This window comes from Mirounga angustirostris, unplaced genomic scaffold (assembly GCF_029215605.1).
Source record: "Mirounga angustirostris isolate CCGP_5_RB_7025 unplaced genomic scaffold, mMirAng1.0.hap1 SCAF_4, whole genome shotgun sequence".
Lineage (NCBI taxonomy): Eukaryota > Metazoa > Chordata > Mammalia > Carnivora > Phocidae > Mirounga > Mirounga angustirostris.
Genome location: NW_026991712.1, coordinates 163,620,087 through 163,641,320, shown reverse-complemented (window position 1 = coordinate 163,641,320; position 21,234 = coordinate 163,620,087). Strand labels below are relative to the sequence as shown.

General features: G+C 51.9%; 1 protein-coding gene across 1 annotated transcript in view; it reads right to left on the bottom strand.

Annotated features, from left to right (window-relative positions):
- The window catches only part of DLGAP3 (DLG associated protein 3), a 62,912-nt gene extending 41,937 nt beyond the window's left edge, over positions 1-20,975 (bottom strand). The window contains exon 1 of the mRNA XM_045898132.3: positions 20,776-20,975. The gene's annotated coding sequence lies outside the window, so the exon portion shown is untranslated. The remainder of the gene's footprint in view (positions 1-20,775) is intronic.
- Between the last annotated feature and the right edge of the window lie 259 nt (positions 20,976-21,234).

Here is a 21,234-nt window from a genome sequence, read left to right as displayed (position 1 = left end):
AATCTCCAACACCTAACTCAGGGCTTTGTCCAGAGCAGGCCCTCAATAAATGTTCCCCAAGTAGATGAATAAATGACTGGACTAGAAAGGGGTAGCAAACGTTACACTAGTTCAGATAAAAACAAGACCAGACCCAATAGAGGGAAATTGAGGAGGACTTCCCAGAGAAGAATGCATTCGGGTTGTGGAGCAAGATGGCTGTGTATTCCAAAGACAAAGTGGTGGGGGAGAGAGAATTCCCGGAGGAGGAAACAGGAGGCACAAAGGCAGAAGAGGTGGGCAAATAAAGAATTCTTAGAGGGTGGGCTGTGAGAGTTCCAGCAGACATTTAGGGTTTGGCAAATACTGGGACGAGGTGGGGGAGAGAGAGATTCATGAAGGAAGACGACTCTGAAGTTTGCAGTAGCCGTGACTGGAAGACTAATGATGCCATTATTAGACACAGGGATGTCAGGAAGAAGAGCTAGCTTTGCAGGCGTGATTAATAGTAGTGGAAGAGACACAGTCAGACATCAGGAAGAACTTCCTGACCCTGAGGGATGTGAGATAATGAAGGGAATTGTGGAGTCTCCTGGAAATCTTCCATAGAGCAGAGGGTGAGACATGCCCAGTCCCTGGCCCACCCTGTGGCCTGGACTGAAGAAGCTATTGGTTATCTTGCCTGCAGGGAGCCGGGGGTGACCTCACAGCTTGGCTCTAGATAACAATTCTTCTCCACTTCCCTTCTCTGGGAAAGCCGAGGTGACTTCAGACCAAGAGGGCCTCACAAGCAGCTGTTGGAAAAGCTCTTGGAAGCATCTCCCTGCTTTGGAAAGAAATTTTGATAGCCTGGTCCTTTGTCCACATCATGGCCCTCCTCCTCTTGCCCCAGGCAGGACCCACGTTCGAGACTCGCAGCACGGAAGTCCACTTTGGCCGAAGCCCAGACCATCTCATTTGCTTTGTCTGTGGTCACATCAACCTGGAGTCTCACTCAGAGCTTCCCAATGGTGGACATTCCCAGGCTCCCCACCGCCAACTCCTCAGGCCCGCCCCACACAGGGGCTATTGCCAAGCCTCTGAGCCTCCATCGAGAGCTTATCAAACTTCAGTCTCTTTAGCATCAATCCATGTTCTTCCAGCTCTAGTCTCAGGGGAGACAGGCCCCTGTAACTGCTCCTCTCCAAACAAGCTACCCCCGCCTCCCTTACCCATGTCCTATAGGGCAGCACTGTCCAGTACAAAAGCACAAGTTCTGAAACCAGAAGGTGTGTGACACGAGACAGGTGACCTAATGATGTCTGCTCATCTATCTCCCAGGATCTTAATATTAAATGATAAAATGTATATGAAGCCATTTTATAAACTCTAGAAGATTACACAACATAATCCCTCATGTGAAGCCTTTATTTTGGATTTCCAAAATCCCCACTGTCCAAATACTAAACTGTAATCAAATACAAATTACTGAGGGAAGGAGATACCCAATTTATGGATTTCCTAAAGAAAAGATTTCATTGATGTAGATTGAATTGTATAGTCTTCCTCCTATATAGTATGCCTTACCATCACATTCTCCTGCTGCCACCCTATTACTAAGTGATAGGAAGGCAAAACGAGCTAGGAGGGGACTCATAATTCCATCCATCACCAAGGCCTATGGATTTTGCTTCCTAAAAATAGATCTGCCCACTGATTTCCATACCCACCAAATCATTGTTGGCTGACTAGCTAAAACTCACTCTCAACCTTCTCCCCTTTCCCAGCGCCCCCCCCCCATAACTGGTGGCCACACAATTCACTTTTGGCTAATGATATATGCATAAAAATCTGACGGTTTCCAGGAAGTAGTTTGCCTTTATGATGAAAGGGGTGGAGCCTGCTAGTGCCATCCTTCCCCCCCTTTCTTATAGGCTTGAATACAACCATGATGCCTGGAGCTAAGGTAAATACCTTGCCAACAGGAGAGAAAGACCTAGAGAATCACAGAAACGTTAGTCCTGGAATCATTGAGCCCTGGAACCAACAGAAGCAGTTGCCTTCCTCCAGGCCTATATGTGGTAAGGAATAAACTCCTCTTTACTTAAACCATTGTGAGCCAGATTTCCTGTATTTGTAAGCAGAGAGCACTGCTAACTAATTCAATTAACTCAGAACACCATCTCCTACCTGAGCGTCTGCAAAAGCTCCTAACTGGTCTCCCTGCTTCCTTTCCTACCGGGCTTCCAATCCCAATGGCCACTTGGAAACAGAAATCTGATCATGTCACTTCTCTGTTTAAAACTCATCAATGGCTTATTGATGTTCTTAAGATAAAACACCATAACCTGTCCACCAAGGCCTGCAGGGTCCAGCCCTTCCTACGTTTCCAACAATCCTCTCACGACATGTTCCCCCTTGCTTCCTCTGCTCCAAACAGGCCAGTCTTTCTGCAGTCCCATGATCCCTCCCATCAGGGACCTGTTCCCCCTGTCCAGAAAGCTTTGCCCGCCCACCTCTGCCTTGTTAACTCCTACACACCCTTCAGATCTCAGCCCCGTTGTTGCTTCCTCAGGGCAGCTTTCTCTGGCCTCCCTGACTAGGTCAGATCTCCCTGCTGTTTGCTCTCGAGGCACTAGGTACCTGTATAGCTCTTATACCCGTTACCATTTTCAGTTGGTGTGATTTGGAGATTGTCTGCCTCTCCCACCAGAATGTAAGCTCCATGGAAGTGCAGGAATTTCTGCCCATCTTACCGCATTACCCCAGCCCCTAGAATGATGCTTGGCACAGGGCAGGTGTTTGTGGGGTGAATGTAAGCCCTTCATTTATGGCACCTTATGTAACTCCCACAACTATTCCAAGGGATAGATACTATCCCCCACTTCCGTTTTACAGAAAAAGAAACTGAGGCCGACAGAGGCCCAGGTGCCAGAGTTGGTGGCAAAGCCCGAGGTCACAGCCAGGTCTGATTCACACCAATGCTTTAGCTTTCCTCTGACCTGTGCTGCTAGCCCAGAGAAGCCAAAGTTACTAAACTGCCATTCTGAAGTAAACACAGTAATGCCAGTGAATTTGTTAAAAAAAAGAAAAGGAAAACAAACAAACAAAACCTCCAGAGCTAACCAGAGTGTGGTTTCACCTTTTCCCCTGTGCAGTAAGTGCAGTAAGTGGGGAGTGGAGGAGTGCTTTCTAGTCCAGTCATTTATTCATCTACTTGGGGAACATTTATTGAGGGCCTGCTCTGGACAAAGCCCTGAGTTAGGTGTTGGAGATTCAGAGATAATTAGGATATTAGTACCAAGTCCAAGGTCAGATAAGTACCGAATAAAGGAAGCTCCCTAAAGCCCTATGACAACTCTGGGGGCTGGTGCTATTTTCCCCATTTTCCTGCACCAAGGCATCTATCTACCATCCCAGGGCACAGAGGGCTGCCCAGATGGTGAAACTCTGGGCCCAGGGAAGCAGCCTCTTTTGCAATTGCCTGCGCTAGCTGGGAAGTGGGGAGTGGAGGAGTCTGGGAGGGTGCCGTGTATGACAAATTCTCTGATGCAGCTCAAATCTATCTGGGAATGGAAGAACTGGCACGCATGCCGTCACCAAGAAATTACCCAATTTAGCACCAACTACACAATCCAGCAATTAGTTTCTTAAACCGGAACTTGCTGGGGGCTGCCAGGCTGGCGGGGTTGTTGTTACAAATCTCACTGGGAAACCAGCTGTGTAATTCGCCAGGAGGTTGTCACTGCCCCAAGCAATTACCTTCCAGAAAAAGAATGGAACAGGGAGGAAGGAAAAGGGCTGCAGAGGATCGAGTCAGAGTTTTTTCCTCTTCTCTCCCCCAGGGCCCTGCCCAGCCAACTCAGGTGCTTTTCCTTTCTTGAGACCCAGGCAACTCCCAAACTCCCTGGATCAAAGCAGTTATCGGTGCAGATTCTGTGGTCAAGCTCTCTGGGTTCAAGTCCCTTTCCACTCACTTGCTAGCTCTGTGTACTTGGGCAGCCAATTCGCCTCTCTTAGCCTATTTTCTCATCTGTAAAATGGCGGTATTAGAGCCATCAGAAAGGGATTAACAACAATGTGATGGTTAACAAGGTAAAGCATATAAAGCCCTTAGAACTGTACCTGGCACATGGTGAATGCTTAATAAAAGGAGCTCTCATTATCTGTTTTCCTTTCTTTTTCTTTTTTCTTTCTTTTTTCTTTTTTTTTTCCTTTTTACTTCCTCCATTGGTTTACAGTGTGACCCTTGGGTGGGTCACTTAATCTCTCCTGGACAACCATATAAGATCAAAGGTATTCTGCTGGGGGAAAAGGCAGCAGGTCTTAGTCAAGACTGTCCACGCCTAGGCACCAGGGAACCAGGAGTATTTGGCAACGGCCAATGTCTCAGAGGCTGACACAAATCGATGCGGTAGGCAAAGCAAAGATAAAGATTCCAAAAATCAAATATTAACCAATTCATGCCTTCCCCATGAAGCTGTCTGGGAAAGCTACAAGCTGGACACACTGGTCCAGATGGCAGCAAAGGGGTACAGTTGCTCTCTGGCTGGGGATCAGCCCCATCTAGTCCCCTCACACTGGAACCTATGAGATCATCCCCATACCACTTCCAACACAGCAGAACTTGCAGCAAGTGAGGTCTGGAACTCATTTTGCTGCTGCAGGCCTGGCCTCCTACAAACCTGTGGGTGGGCCACGTATGCTCTTGGGACCCCAAAGTTTCAGGCTTTGCCCACCCATCCCCCTTTCCTGTGTCAACCAGAATGGCCAGGACTCTGCCTCAGTTTCCCTGTCCAGTCCTCCCCACCCCCTGTCCTGACAGCAGCATTTGTGGTGGGGGCTGTATGTCCACTATAAAAGGGCTAGCTACTGGGGAGCCTTAACACAAAGCCGAGGACCTGTAGCCCACTGTCCTCTACACAGGGGTGGGCGTTCCTCCCCCAGCTGCCTGCCTCTTCCTGCATCCAGTTTTGCCTGAGCCCCCTTGAACCATTCCACACTGGCTTGGCCCAGCTGCCTTTGGCAGGATCTCTTGTAGCTGGGCTGGTGCCCTTGTCCCTGGCCTCTCTCAACCCCACCACCAGCCCTGTTGCTGAAGACTCAGTATGTCTTGTGCCCAGCCCCGGCCCTTAGGACCCCAGAGAAAAACCTCCTCCTACCCTTACTTCCTCAGAAAATGGAGAAGGCAGGAGGAAGAGAATAGAAGGAGGGAGGCTCGGGGTCTTTTTCATTCACCTTTATTACTTTATTTAATCAACTCTTCCTTGGGGCATTAGGGTAGGAATTTTACAGAAAATGGGCTTACTGCTCCAGAACACTCGAGACATTTAGGCAGAGCCAAGTCTAAATCCATCTCCTGACCCGTTGGACAGTGCTCAGTCTGTGAATAACCCACACTACCTATAATCTCTTTGAAAATCCCACCCCAGGGGGCTTTGCACTTGATGTTCTCTCTGCTGGAACGCTCTGCCCCAGATATTCCCATGGCTTCCTCTGCCTCATCTTTCAGGTCTCAGCTCAGAGAGGCCTTCCCTGACCACTCGCTAACTAAAGTTGAACCCCATCCCCCAGGTATGCTCTACATCACCCTGTTCCATTGTCTTCATAGCACTTACTGCTCTTTGAAATTATTTTCTTTATTACATGTTTATAGTATGTCTCCTGATAGTAGAACATAAGCCCCAGCAGGACATGGACTATGTCTGTCTCATGTGCTGCAGTATTCTGAGTGTCTTGAACAATGCCTGGCATTAATAGGTGCTCAAAAAATATCTATTTGGGGGCGCCAGGGTGGCTTAGTCAGTTAAGTGGCCGACTCTTGATTTTGGCTCAGGTCCTGATCTCAGGGTCCAGGGATCAAGCCCCATGTCAGGCTTCGCACTCAGCGGGGAGTCTGCTTGGGATTCTCGCTCTCCCTCTGCCCCTCCCCCCATTCATGCACACACTCTCTCTCTCTCTAAAGTAAATAAACAAATCTTTAAAAAAAATACACCTATTTGCATGAATGAAAGTCTTCACTTGCCACCCTCATCCACTCTTCTCCTGTGCCCAACAGCCAGCAGAAAGGACCTCTACTCCTTTCCCTCTAAAGGCTTGAGAGAGCCCCTGAAGGATTGGTATTAGAAATCCAGCCTCCAAACCCAGCCCTGCTCTTCGTACTTATCTAGCCCTTCTCAATTGGGCAGATACAGATGGTTCTTTTCCAGCTGCATCTGGGTCTCTCCAGATGTGCCCCTTTGCACAGTTCAAGGAAGGCGTTTGGGGGAAATGGGAAGAAAGAGTGGGGTAAATGACTCTCCCCCACCCTGCAGAGAAGAATGAGACTCTGGGGAGGGAATCTCAGGGTCTGGGGTCTACCAGCCAGCCCCGAGTATGTCCCTTCAATCGGATGCTCTGGGCCCCAGCTCCTCTCCCAGCTGGGGCCACAGAGCCAAGAGACACCAGAAGCAAAGTTCAGGCTTCCTCCTCCTTCTCCAGGGCTGCCAAAGGCCCTGTGAGACACAGTTCAGCCTGATCCCAATCCCCACCTCATGCTCCCTAATTGCAGCCATGGCCAACTGCTTTTGGCCTGCTCTTCCCTTTCTGCCAAGTGAACCAATTCTCAGGCTCTTCTGCCTTGTCATGTCCATGTTCTCCCTCCTGAAGTTCTCCAGAGCCTTCTTGGGGCAGTCATCCCTGCCCACTGCTGCAAGGCAGGACTCCCAGGACCACACTCCTATAGGACCCTCGTCAGGGGCAGCTAGTAAGAGAGAATGTGGGTCTTGAATTAAACTATTTGGGTTCATGTCCCAAGTCCACCACTTACTAGACATGGGGCTTAAGGGGGCCCTTCATCTCTCCTGAGTTCAGTTTCCTCAACTTCCACATGGGAGCAAGAATGGTTCCTTTCTCATCATGATGTCCCAAAGATTAAGATAATGCAGGTAAAATGTCCATCAATGCTATTAACAATGGAGGGGGGAGGACCACGAAAATGTGTGAGGTCTGGAAACAGGGTCTCTAAGAGGGTTTCTCAAATGGCCTTGGGCAGAGGCTGTAGCCATGCCTGACTTGGGTTTGGACCAAAAATGGGTGCTCTGAAAACTCACTTGTTTCATGTTTCCCCGGGACTTTGTTTGCCTGAGCTCCTTCTGAAGACCCCCCACACCTTGAGAATGCTGAAGACAGCAGAGCAGCCCTGGTGGCCAAAGATGGTGGCACCTGAGACAACTAGAGGCCCTTGATTTGCAAGCCCCACCAATCCCTGCAGCCAGGGATGGTGGTATCTCCTCCAGCTGGGATATGGAAGGAAAAGCCCAGTGACCTTATTGCTGGGTATTGGAAAGACAGTCTTCTGCCTCCAGCTATTATATTGTAGCCCTACCTGCATGACCCTGAAAAACTTGTTTATCTGTCTGAGTCTCCATTTGCTCATCTGTAAAATAGGGATAATACCTACCTCCTAAGGTTGCGGCAATGAGAAAATAAGCTGATCTGTCCAAGGCAATGGACACATATGTTTCCATATGTTGGCTTCTCTGGACTTTAGCACCCTAGTGCCTTCTGTTATTTGTATGTGTTTGATGAAATTTGGGCTGCTGCCTCTGCTCTGGCCTCCAGACTTCATCTTACCAGAACCATCAGAGAACAACAGGTAGGATCCCAAGGCCATGGCAAGGGTCCACTGGGCAGCAGCTTCTCAGCCAGGCCAGGCCCGGCCCATGGCCTTTCCTACCCTCTGGCCCAGCTGTCTGATGGAGTCCAGAGTTTAGGTCTGCCTCCCAGGTTAGCACACTGTCCTATTAGCAATCTGTGTGAGCTTAGACAGTGGCTGCCTGTGTCAGGGCCTGGCCCCTCCTCTGGACCTCTCCTGCAGGGGAGTCACACACAGGGCTAGGCCCCACACGGCCCCATGAAGTCTGGTTGGTTGGCACACTACCAGGTTCACAGGGTAACACCTCCCAATCCTCAGCTCTACCTGATCCTGACCCAGCCTCTAGGTTGTCTTAGCCTCTGCTCTCCTCTCTAGATTTCTGGGTTAGCAGGAGCCAGGACCACAGGGGGAGACAGCATGGGAAGAGGAGAGCCTTCCGTATGGAAGGCCTGTCCTCCCAGCTTTGCCCTCTGAGGTGTTCTTCCAAGAAAACTTACCTATGAGTGGCCCCCCGTCAATCCCAGGACAAAGCAGTCGCCACCTCCTCTTAGGTCCCATAATTCCACACAGTAGGGTAAATTTTATTTGCAGATGCTGAGCTCCTTGAAAACCAATCCACCTGATCTGTCTCAGCATGGACAAGACCTGGCATACAGTAGGTGCTCAGTAAGTTCAGTGATTGAGCCATCAAGAAGGAGTACCCCTCAGATGGGGCACAGGGAGCAGAGGAAAAACAGAAGAAGGCAGGAGGGAAATGACTGCGTGCGGCTGGACCAGAATGCCCCAACAGGCAGAGCTGTTCCAGGGTGGTGGGCTCCCTGAAGAACTGGGCGTGTCCTGCCTAGTGAGGCATGCAAGCAGAGGCTGGAGGGCTGCTCTGGAGGATGCTATAGAATGGATTCAAGAACCGAACACATTTCAGACAGACAAGCCCTGGTGCCTTTCAACTCTGGATTCCAAGGCACAGCTCTTTGAATGCCTACAACTAAAAAGCCATGGTATCAAGCACTTTCATTACACTTCTTCACGGCGCCCTTGAAAACTCTCCTCTGCAGGAGCTACCATTTTTACTTCCATTTTACAGATGAGGAATTGAGGCTTAGAAATGCAAAGAAAATTGCCCAAGGTCACCGAGGTGGTGGAAGAGGGATGCGAATCTGGTCTGAGTCCAGGCCCAACATTCTCACCCACGGAGAGACCAAGCCCCGGCAAGTCAAAAGTAGCATGTCTCTCTGACCACAGTGGTTTGATGAAGCCACCAAGTGGACCCCCGGTGTGCCCTGACTCATCACTCAGCCTCAGAAAACCTCCATCCCTGCCATCCCTCCCTCGCGCACGGGCACATGCTGCTTATTCACAGTTTAACATATGTGCTCATCCAAAGTCAGATTACAAAGCCATGCAGATCATCCAACACAACTCACGTGGCATGTCATATATAGTCATCGTCACCTAAGGTGCACAGATACACACGCACTTATTCCCACAAGGGCTCACACACCTCTACATCTTTATCCAGTGGACGTTGATGCTTATACACACAGAAGCTGCACAGATACAAACCTCACATACATGTTCATTCACGTGTTTATCCCCATACAACAGATATGTATGTTCATTTCACATCACTCAGGCACCCACATCTGCTCAATGTCATACACCAAACCCTCCCCCAACAAGAACTTTATCCATTGTTCCCAGATCCAGTACTAGGCCCAGGTGAGCAATGATGCTCCCTCCCTCTGGGGTTGGCCAGGCAGCCCTGAAATGGGGAGAAGACTCAGCCTGCCTGTGATGGATGGAATTAATCTATTGAGCTGGAGAAACTAAATAATTAAATCCCTAATCACCCCCCAAGCCAGCCCAGGCCAATATAGCTGAAGGAGGGAGGGGGTTCTGAGGCCCAGACCAATATCCTAGAGAGGGGGAGGGGCTTGGGAAGAAAGGCATAGACAGAACCCTCTAGGAATGTTCTCTGGGAGGAGCTCTAGCAGGCAGGGAGACAGACAGACATGGTTCTCAAGGGCCACAGGCTCTCCCTGTCCATGCTTGAGAAGAGAGCATACCACCATCCACTAATACAGAGCGGTCCTCCTCCAATCCTCCCCAGAGCCTTCCTGCCCCTCCAAGGATGCATCCTGGGAGTATATGGAGATGGCAGACAGGACACTCAAACTGCCCAAGACTGTGGCTGCCAATGGGGTCCGACCAAAGTGGAGCCGACATAGGATCAGTAGGGCCCTGGCACACCCCTGCCTCACTCAGAGCAGGCCCCTCCCCGGCCTGGTGCAGATGGCAGGGAAGGACCCCTCCACACAGGTGCACCTGCTTTCCTCAGGAAGTGGGTCCAGCACGTGGCTAATAGGCTGAGGATGGGGCAGAGGCCTGGGCAGGGGGGCTCAGGGAAATCAGCCTGGGAGCAGGCCCCAGTCCCATTGGCTGAAAAGTGGGTCATTTTCCTTTTGAAAAATAGTGAGAAAATGGAGAAGTAGGTCGGGCTCTCATCCCCTCAGCCCCAGGCACCATCCCGGACTTGCAGGGTGGGGAGAGAAGAGATCTGCACATGCCACAGCCCCATCTCCCCCAGGACGCTGCCCGGGGAGGCCCCCAGCACAAGAGGCCAAGGTCATCAGCATTACTCAGGACACCCAAGGACATGCGCACTCTGAGGCCAGGCCTGGAGCTCAAGCCCCACCCTGCCCTGGGGGCTCTGGGGTGAAAGCAGCTAGGACCGGACCACTGGCAGGGTGGGGGCTCCAGCACGCAGGACCCTGAGGAGCCTCCTCCCATCCTCACGTCTGTCGTGATACCTCCTCTCCTCTCTCTCCCTTTCCTCTTCGTCCACGTGGGCAGAGTCGTTGCCATGACACCGCGGGCAGGTGGGCGGCTCTGGCGGCAGTTTCGGCCCAACCCCCAAGCTCCGAGCCCAGGTGGGAGGGGAGCGGCGGCAGCGCCCCCGCCCCTCGTCCACATGGAGACGAGATTGGCAGAAGGCCCCCAGACACCTAGAACCTGCAAGGGGCTCGAGCCCTGGCCTCTGGGGGATGAGGCAACGCGCGCGCAAGCTTGGAGGTCTGGGGGAGGAACTCTCAAAGGATTTCAGGCCTTAACCGCCCCTACCCCAGGTCGGGGAGCGGCACGGGGAGGGGCTGACCCACCACTCCCACTTCTTCTCTTTCTCAGCCGGCCCTCCTCCCAGCCTTCCCCGCGCCCCAAGTCTCTGTCCCTTCCCGCGGGCCGCCGATTGGCCCCTCCTGAGGTCTAGCCTCAGTCCCTCACGGTGCTACACGAGCGCGAGTCCCCGTGTCTCTTGGCAGAAAGGATAACGGCCAAAGTTGAGACTCTCAGAGAGATTCCTCCCTTACCCCCAAACCCCTGGCCTGTCCTCTGGAATTCGGGTCCCTTTTCCCTGGGTACGCCCACATACCTGAATTCACATCACAGCCTGGGGGGGGGGGACCACTCACTCCTGAGCCCATACTTGGCCAAGGCACCCACCCCACCAGGAGAGAGGACCCAGAATGGAGCAGGGAGAGGAAGAGAGGAGGGAAAATGCTGTCAGAGGAGGCTGCCCTCCCTCCACATCGGGCCTCAGGAAGTCTGTCTGGACCGGGCCTCAGCTCAACGGCTCTGAGCACTCCTTTCGGGGTCCGCAGGCCTCTGTCTCAGTTCTAAGTCTCCGTGGCTCTGACCTCCTAAGACCCCTCCCGCTGTTCAGGACGTTGTTCCTGAAGGCAGGAGCCCTGTATCACTGACCAAATGGAGCCAGAGGGACCCCTACACGGCAGCGCTCTGCAACCTGGCTGGCAGGGGTGGGCGCATGTAGTGGCGGTACAAAGACCCAAAAGGAAGGGAGAATGGTCAGCCAAGGTTAGCTGGAGGGTGTCCAGCTTGCCATGGGTGCTCATGACATACACACTGCATACACACACAAAGACATTTTTACTTTCTTCCTTAGCCTTCTCCAGCTAAGACAATAGATCTGAGTGGCTGAAGTCACAGGTGTGCACGCGTGTGCATGAGAGTGCACACATTCTATCTCCCTTTCTCCACCTCCACTGCCAGTGGTCGACATCGAAGCGGCCCTCATCCTAAGTTCTCACCAAAGCTATTTCGGTGGGTTCCTAACTGGTCTCCCTGTCTCGCATCTTGGTCCAACCCCGTCTATTCTCTTCACTGGCTGCCAGTGAAATACGTTTATTCAAAAAATATGTGTTGAGCACCTACTAAAGCCATGCACTCCTCTGGACACAGCAGGTAGAGTAGCAAACACAACGGGTGAAGCTCATTCTGAAGAAGTTCATTTTCTAGTACAGAATGTACGTTAGACTGTATAAAACATATATTCCCTACATACACCCCTGAGCACCACAGTATCTGATCAGCCTTGGGCTCGGTTCAAATATATTTAACAACGGAGTGGGGTGAGGGGACAGAAAGACAAGGGGATATCTAAGGTAGACTGTGGGTGAGGCCTCTCCAAAATAAAAGTGACTTTTGAGCAAAGACGAATAAAGTGAGGGAGCAAATCACATGGATATCTGGGGGAAGAACTTTTCAAGCTGAGGGAAAAATTAGTACAATGGCCTTGAGGTGGGCCTGTGCTTGCCATCTTTGGGGAACCAAAAGGAAGTCCTTGTAGGGGTGGCACCTGAGATCAGGGAGGGCACCAGAAGCTATTTTACACACGGCACTTCTGTCACAGAGGCCCCACTAAGCATTATGAATTTCACTCTGAGATGAAAAGCCATTGGAAATGCATGACCTCATCTTACTCAAGCTGCTTTTGCAGGGGAGAATCTATGGAGGAGGGCCTGGCAATGGTGGGAGTAGGGAGACCATCTGGGACATTTCCTGTCACTGAAACACCTTTTCCTACAGTTGTCCACCTGGGGAACACCTGTTACAACTTCAAGCTGTAGCTCAAAGGCCTCCTCTCCTATGGCTCCTTTACCAAGCCCCTCCCTTCCCCACTCCAGAACCGACCAACGTCTCTGTAGGTCTCCACCACCCCAGTGACCACTTATGTCCTCCCACCTTCCTCAACACTCTCCTTACTTGGTTTCAGGTCTTTCACCTTCTCTAGATTATAAGTTACCTGAGGTCGAGAACCATCCCCAGTGTCCAGCACAGAATGTAGCAGATCACAGGCATAAAATAAACATTGGCTGAATGAGGCGAGGCACTGGGTGAGGCACAGGTGGTGGAAAAGGGACTATTTGCAGGCTGTTGTTAACATGTGAGCGGGTGAGTGAGGTGCACAGGTATGTGCTCACCGGCTGCAATCAGGCCAGTGTTAGCAGATGCCCACATATTTCTGCATACTCTGTTCATATGTGTATATTTGCTAGCATGCATGTACATGTTGACAAATCCCTGTGTTGATCTATACATTCCTGTAGATTCGTTCATGTGTGTACATGTTAGAAAGTGCATTTATGTCAAGATAGGCATATTAAAGCATAGACAAGTAATATACACATATACACGTACACACGTATTGCCACATGCCCCACAAGTGTGAGGCTCATACACACACTTGGGCCTCTCTAATATCCCTGCCCCCTTCACCCACTAAGCCCCCCTTGTTCTGCTTGATTCTTAAAATGTCTGTCGTCATGTTAGTGTTTAAGCTCCCATGCCCTCTTCCCACATACACTCCTGAGCACCATAGCATCCGATCAGCCTTGGGTTGGGCTCCCTCACTCAGCTGTCTCCAAGGCCTGTATAGGTTTCTCCTCTGCAAATCCCCATCATATGGATGGTACTGAGGAACAGTTGGGTCCCCGTGACATGAGAATTTGAGACACCTCAGGAGGCTGCTTTCTGGAGAAGAGCCACAGGCATCAGGGTGGATCAAATTCAAGTGTGTGGGAAAACAACTTTTGGACAGCCCCAGTGTTCAGTCAGAATCTCTCACTCTCTCTCTCATTCTTTCTCTCTGTCACATTTACTCATATGACCCAGTTTATGTAGATATATTCACATGCTATTAATCCATGTGTGCACATATGTGTCCCCACACACACACTCACATGCAAACTTACACTTACATATACGCATTGTTGGGTGAGCACCCCAACACACACACACACATACACGGGTTTAATTAAGTCATTGCCTTCAAAGTCACATATATACATGGATGCACACATAAAGTTATACATACATAAACCTATATATACATGTGTCCACACTTCTACACAAAATCATAAATGTGTTTGAACACATTCACACAGCATACTCATGCATATGTGTGTACACATGCACAGTCACAGACCCACTCACAGGCAGCAATACACATGCATGTGCACCAGAATAGCGGAGCTATCCAGCCCCTCCCCTAGTTTCTGTCCTGCGCACAAAGCCAGGAGTCCATATTCTCTCCAAGGGACATCACAAGTTTGCACTTGCTCTCTTTCCTGCCAGTCTCCCACTTCTCCATTTGGAAAGTTGTTCCTACTATCAATAGGATATGCCCCACTCCTGGACACACCCCATTCCCACCCACTCTCAGAAGAAAAAAAAAAAGTCATTCTAAAAATGGGCTGTTATCCCCTTGTCCCATGCCTGTAGTAACCAATATTTCCTCAGACAACCTGGGGGATCAGTTGCAACGAAGCAGGTGCACCTTGGAATAGGTGCACTTTTTCCCCACCCAAGAGGCAGCCCCCACCCGCACCCCCATGTACATATACAAGTCTTTAATTCAAAAAAGGGAAATAAAAAGAAAATATCAAGACCAGAGTTTTTCCTCCCAGTACCTCTGGGTATAGTCCACTGCTCCCAGACTCCAAAAGAGTTATTGGGGCACAGGAGGAAACAGTCAGAAGATTATCTCTGGGCCCTCAAACCTCCTGGGATGCTGCTCTTCTTCCCTAGAAGGCAACTTCATGATGTCCAGTGAACCCCTTCCATCCCAGCCCAAGGACCCTGCCAAAGAGAGGCCAGACCTTAAGGCTTGAAAATGTAACGGTGGTGACCTTGGCTCAAGATAACAAAAGAAGCAAGTATTTAAAAAACAGGAGCTAGGTAGGGATCAGGGAGGGGAACTGAAGACAACTCCCAGCAGGAAAGTGGCTGCTGGAACATTGGATCATGAATAGCAGGACTCTCCAAGGGGCCAGGGAGAGGGGGGTGGACATCCAGTATTCCATGTGGGGGTGGAGGGGTGACTGCTTCAGGCAGTAGCTGCAGCTCCAAAGTAAAGTCTTATCAAAGCTGTTATGTAACTAAGGGAGCTGAGTGGAGCACAAACACCTCCCCTCCCCAAACAGGCACCCACACCCACACCCACCACCTCCCAGCACCCACAGCATAGGAAAACTCAGCTCCTCCCAAGCAGCTAGAGAAGAGAAGAATCATCTTGATGAGTTACATCAAAAACATGATGGGTGATGGGCTCCTTATTAACTAGAAGTCACATCTGGGAAAGAATGAACTGGCTCAGTTTGGGGTCCCTAGATACTTCCCCCTTTTCTTGAATTCCCTGCCACACCCAATTTTTGTCCAGCATCATCTGGAAACCCTCCCTGCTCTCCTCTCAAGAAGGATCCCATTTGAATATTTGATTGTGCTCTTGGGGATGGAAGGTGAAGCTGCCATCAACACTTCCTGCCTGTTGTTCCCCACAGTCTCATCTGCATGTCCTGACATTTGGCTCTCATCCCCCTGGGATGACAAGGGAAGGGACCTGGAGAAATAACTCCTTGCTCGATTCCCTTCAGAGTTACAAAGACAAAGCACAAGAATCCAGAAAATTGAGATGACGCTAGGTTGGTGGGAAAAAGATTTCCAAGGAAGCTGAAGATTGAAACCTAGACCATATACCCTAATTTGTGGGGTTTTTCTCTTCCCCAGATCTTCCTCTTTTCCCATTGCCCTGTCTCCAGTAGCCTCCTCCTTTTCTGCTCCATGGCATTGAACAACCCCACCCACTCCTTGAATCCTTTGCTTGGAAATCTTCCTCCCCAATAAAAGTCTCTCCCAAATGCTGCTCTAAGCTGTGGTTGGGGTGGGCAGAGAATGAGACAGGCTTGCAGAATATTTCACGGTCCCCTGTCCTCAATTCCAAAGTATGCTGGGCAGAGGGGTGCCACCTAGTCAATCAAATTGTCCTGAACTCCTGAGACCTATCTACCCCAGGCCTAATAGCAAAACCTAAGCTGTCCTAATCCAGAACTGCCTTGAGCCTGAACTCGTGGGACCCAGTAGGAGAAAAGCTGGTGTCTGTACCCCTTAGCTTATTGCACTAAAAACTATCCAGGAGAAGAGAGCTTACAGCCACAGTATCATCCTCCATTCCTATCCCCACACTAACAGAAAGGTGATTTGGGAAAGGGGAGAGGGAACTGAAACAGGAAGAGTTCTTTTTTTCAAATACCACTAATAACTAACTGTGAGGCCTAAAGCCAGAAGGAGGATCCCAGAATCTATCTTTCCATCCAGGGACTCCGTCCTTGTTAAATGGGTCATCTGGGAGAATTTTTCTAGTGAGCCCTCGGCACTGCCTAGTCACATTTCCATCATCGGGTTCCAACGCAGCCCCATTCAAGACCCAAGACAGTTCCGAAGGAGCAAATCCCGGCCGAGTCCCGCTCAGCACTCGGGACAGCTCCCAGCGACTCTCCGGGCACAACGGCCAGAAACCCAGGATGCCAGAAAGATTTACCCCACCACACACCGGTGCTCTTTAGAACAGAAGCCCCTCTCCCCTGCCCATCCCACGCTCGCTCCCATCCACCGGGAGCACCTGATGTTGCTCCCTTCCCTCTGTGTCCAAGGAGAGAAAAGAAACCCAGACACGAGGCTTCCCTGAGGGAGCCTAGAGAGAGGACCCCACCCACCTCCTTTCAGCCCAGAGCCTCTCAACGCCACTCACAGCTGGTTCTAAAAACCACTTTTCCTTCTTAACCACCACCCCAAAGATAAGAGAAATACTCACGTGGGGGCTCCCAGCCCTGTAGGCAGATGTGGTGGGGGGAGGCAGAGAGAGGTGGCTCCCCACACCCTGATCTGAGCCCCCTTTCTGAAGGAGCCAGCTCCCATCTGGACTGGGGGGAGGAGAGACATGTGGAAGCACTGATTGAGGGGAGGGGAGAAGGGAAAGGGGAGGAGGCAGGAGCGGGGGACTGGAGCGTGGGGGTGTCGGGATGGGGGCAAGGGAATCCTTTTTAATTTCATTCTCTCCCCATGTCTACATCAGCCCTGCAGGCTCAGCCCTTTAATATTTACACATAGGAAGAAGAGAGGATGAGAAAGAACAGAGAGTGAGGGGGGCAGGGGATACCTGAACTCAAAGGACATAGAAGCAGGGGCCTTCAGGAGTTAGGAGCTTGAGCCCCCCACATCATTCCCAGCCCACTCCCATTCTGAGCTCCTGACTGGAAGGAAGAAGGAACCCTGGTACCATTCTGTCCCTTTGTTAACAAAACACTTTGAAGCTGCTTCAGAAAAAGATCAGATCCCCACCCACACACCTGGACACCCCCACAAACCCAGATTTCTTGGGTGCCTTATGTGCAGATGGTAGAGGCAGTATTCATGCGCAAGCATGTTCTGGTGCTTGGAAGCATGTTTACATGTGGCTTGCTGTGTAAAAGCACATGAACATGTCAGCTAGCATGTACAGGTCTATACAAGTATGTTTTGGGTGTATTCACATGTAACAGCCCATGCAATCATACACAAACTTATGTAATCAAATGTGCAAATCAGCCCCCAAGAGACCTACCCCCAGCTCTCTAGCTGCAACCCAAGGACAAGGCCATCCACTTCCCCAGATACCCTTATTCGTCGGCCCCTCCCTCACAGCCTCACTTTTTCTTTCTGTGACATGGGGAGAAGGGCTGGTGGGAAGGCATGCTGCATCTGAGCCCAGGGACTTGACAAGTTATTAGCAACAATGAGCTGGCAGCTCGTTACCATAACGATGGTGCCACTGCCTCACCCCAGCTCAAACCCAGACTCCCCAGACAGCAGGAGGCCCGCTGAGCCAGCAGTCTTCAGACTGGGGTGGGGGGGGGCAGGTGAGTAAAGAAGGAATCAAGACATAATTCTTGTATAGTGGAGGGTACACAGCTGTTCTTCCAACTCCCACTGAGACAACACATTGAATCCACCAAGTGGGAATAAAATCAAACTCTGGAAAGGTTTCCTGACTATGGAGTTGGTAAGACAGTAGAAGGGGTCCGTAGAAGCCCCTCTGGACAAAAGGTTCTGTTGTCATTTGCCTCCTTCATCCCCTCACTCCAAGAACCTCTTCTACTGATCTTAGTAGATTAAGAGAAAAAACAACCAAATAGAAGGCCCCTCTCTGAATTTCAGTCTTCCCATCTGTAAAATGGGGACAATTATCTTATCATTTACCCTAGACTTCTGGAAGTTTAATTAGAAAGGGTTAAGGGTACTACAGACACTTCCAAAACCAGAAAAGCCCCAGAAGTTTCTCTACCCAACACGAACACATGAAATAAGGAATTGTCAGGCTAGCTAGAGGCAAAATGCATCAGAAACTGGGTGGGATGAAGGAAAATGGAGCTCAGCCAGCTCAAGCCCCAACATCAGCTGGAGAGAGATGATGTGAGGTGCCAGGCAGCAGCTGAAAGCAGGCACTGCCACAGAAGAAAGTCTGGGAGTCTGGCCTTCAGCAGCTTCAGCCCCTCACCAGCAGAAATCAAGACAAGCCCATGGCCTACTCGGTGGTGGGTATGGTTATGAATCCCTATCCCCAATAACATCTAGTTCTCTCTTTAAAAAGGGTCCCAGGTTGGGGCACCTGGGTGGCTCAGTTGGTTAAGCGACTGCCTTCAGCTCAGGTCATGATCCTGGAGTCCTGGGATCAGGTCCCGACCCGGCGGGGAGTCTGCTTCTCCCTCTGACCCTCCCCGGTCTCATGCTCTATCTCATTGTCTCTCTCAAATAAATAAATAAAATCTTTAAAAAAAAAAAAAAGGGTCCCAGGTTAAAGAATCTACAGCCTTAGGCTTATTGGGTCTTTGATTCTTCTCCTCAAATCCTTTCTTCTCAGCTCTGATGGGCATGGATTGGGGCAGGTGGGAGTTCCAGGAATGGAGAATAACATGGAGGGTTGGAAAGTTCCTGGGCTAAGACTAGCCAGGAACACACAAGTTTGCTGTGTGACCTTGGGCAAGTCCCCTCCCTTCTCTGGGATTCAGTGTCCTCACTTTATAATTAAGAGGTTAGACCAAGTCGATTCTAAGGTTCCTCTCCTATATACAAGCTCACTCCTTGGACGTGAGCCCCCTGGCATAAAATGCAGTGGGCACTGCCTGCTAGATCAGTGGGGCAGTGGGGGTGGGGGCTGCAGGGTTTGTATCTGAGGCTGTTCATCCTGTGTTCATGTTCCTTTTAGAAACACCTGCCACCCTAGCCCTCCCAGCTCCCTTTTTAGACCCTGATTCACTGCCAACTCACGAAGCCTCTCTCCCTTCCCTCCCTCCTCTCTTCTCCCCCTCTCTCCCTTTTAGGCCTTGGCAGCTGGGTGCAGAAGTAGCCCCAGCACTCAGGAAATGCTGGGTGGAGATGGAGATCAGTGCCCCCAGGGTCAGAGAGAACACACCAGGAGGTACCACTCTTTAACCTTGGCCCAGCCCAACTCTTTGAATCACCCAAAGACCTGGGTTGGAGTCTTTCATGAGAAATGCAATTCACTTCTCAAGCCTCAGCATCCTCATCTGTAAATTGGCATTATATTAAGTTGAACTACGTGAAATTGCTGGTTTTGTAGGTAAAAAACAAAAACAGTTGAATACTGGCAATTTCATATGGCTTAACCTGGCCTGCTAGCTCCCTGAGGCTACTGGGGGGATAAGAAGAAGGAGTTGAGGGTGGAGTATTTTTCAAAAGCCCTGGACAGATACAAGGGCATTGTTTTCTTACTATTATTACTTCAAAGAGCTTTCAGACCCACCTGGAGCCAAGGGACTGAACAAATGACCCAGAACTTGGAAATTTAGGACTTGGAAGTCCGGGAGAGAGCCACCTGCTCTGATGACTAACAACAGGACAGAAGCTTCCACCTGGCCTCCTCAGCTCCTGGACTAAAGGGCCCTTGGTGAACATTACTGGGATGACCCAAGTTCCTAGGCCCCAAGAAGCAGCACACACACACACACCAGCTCATCCCTGGCCTTACTACCACCAGGGGCCCCAGCAGGCAAGAAGGACACAACGAGTAACATCACAGAGGATACCCCCTGAGGTAGGTGAAGGTGAGGATCAAGGTGGGGAGTACAATGCAGCTCTTGCCTGAGTTGGGGGTGAGGAGTCACAGGGGAGGAGGGATGATCTGACCTCAGAAAAGTCTGATCTCCCCGTCCCTTGCCTCCGGACAATGGCCAGGAACCCCCTGGGGGGAAGGAGGGACAAAGCCCAGGAGTCAGTGATTCAGAGTGAACCCTGCTCAGATACATTCTCACACAGCCAACACACACACACACACACACACACACAGAGGCCACGGATACCTGGACGCACTCACACAGTCACATTGACACACACACATCCTATTCACACACACACTCAGAGACATACACAGGCACACACGGTGACAACACACACACTCATTCATACACGTCTACAGATACATACACAGTAACACACTCCACACTCACATTGCATACACCCACTGACACGCACACACTCTCACCCACAATGACACACGCACACACTGCATACACTCACTGGCATACACAATCACCCACAGACCCACACGGTGACACATTCACACACTCATCACAGGCACAGTGACACGCACTCACACTCACACACCTGCAAAGGAAACTTCTCGCCGGATCTCCCCAGCACCATCACTTCCCCCCAAAACCCGGCTGGCTGCTCCCTCCCAAAACCGAGCCTCCAGCCCCGGCCAGCACTGGGCCGGGGCTGGCGGGCCCCCGCGGCTCTACCCGGGAGAGCCGGTCCGCGCTCCGCGTGGTGCCCCCGCCGGTGCTCTGGGTCAGGCCCGCGGCCGCGAGGCCGGGGCGGGGGCGGGGGCGGCGGAGGAGGCCCAGCCCTCCCACCCAACCCCGGGGCCGGGAGGCGAGGCCGCGGGAGCCCGGGGCGTGGGCGGCGCCGGGGCCGCAGCCAGGCCGAGGCTGGGGGGCGCTGCAGAGGGCGCCGCGAGCGCGGCCCCGTCCTCACCCCTCCCCGCGGCTTACCTGGCCCGGCTCGGGCTCCGGCCGGGTTACATGGTGCCGGCGGCCCGGGCCGGGGGCGCTGCGGCGGCGGGCGGGCGGGCAGGGACGGGGCCCGGCACTGCGGAGCCCCCAGCGAAGGGGCCGCGCCGGCTGCGGAGCCCCGAGCGAGCGCCGAGCGGCAGCGGGCGCGGGAGCGGGAGCGGGAGGCGGCCAAGCCACGGAGGCTGGATTTCCCGGGGACCAGGAAGGGGAGGCGGGGGGATCCCGCCCGCGCGCTCCGCCCCCGCCCCCGCCCCCGCGCAGGGCTGCCGAGCCCGGAGCCCGGGAGAGGGAGGGGGACCGAGCTCCCTGCCCCCGCACCGGACCCGGGAGGGCCGAGGTCGCAGCCGGCGGACGGCCGCCGGGGTCTCCGAGGAGCGCCCGCCCGGCTGAGCGACAGCGCTGGGGAGGCCCAGCTCCGGGGTGCGAAGCAGCTCCCCT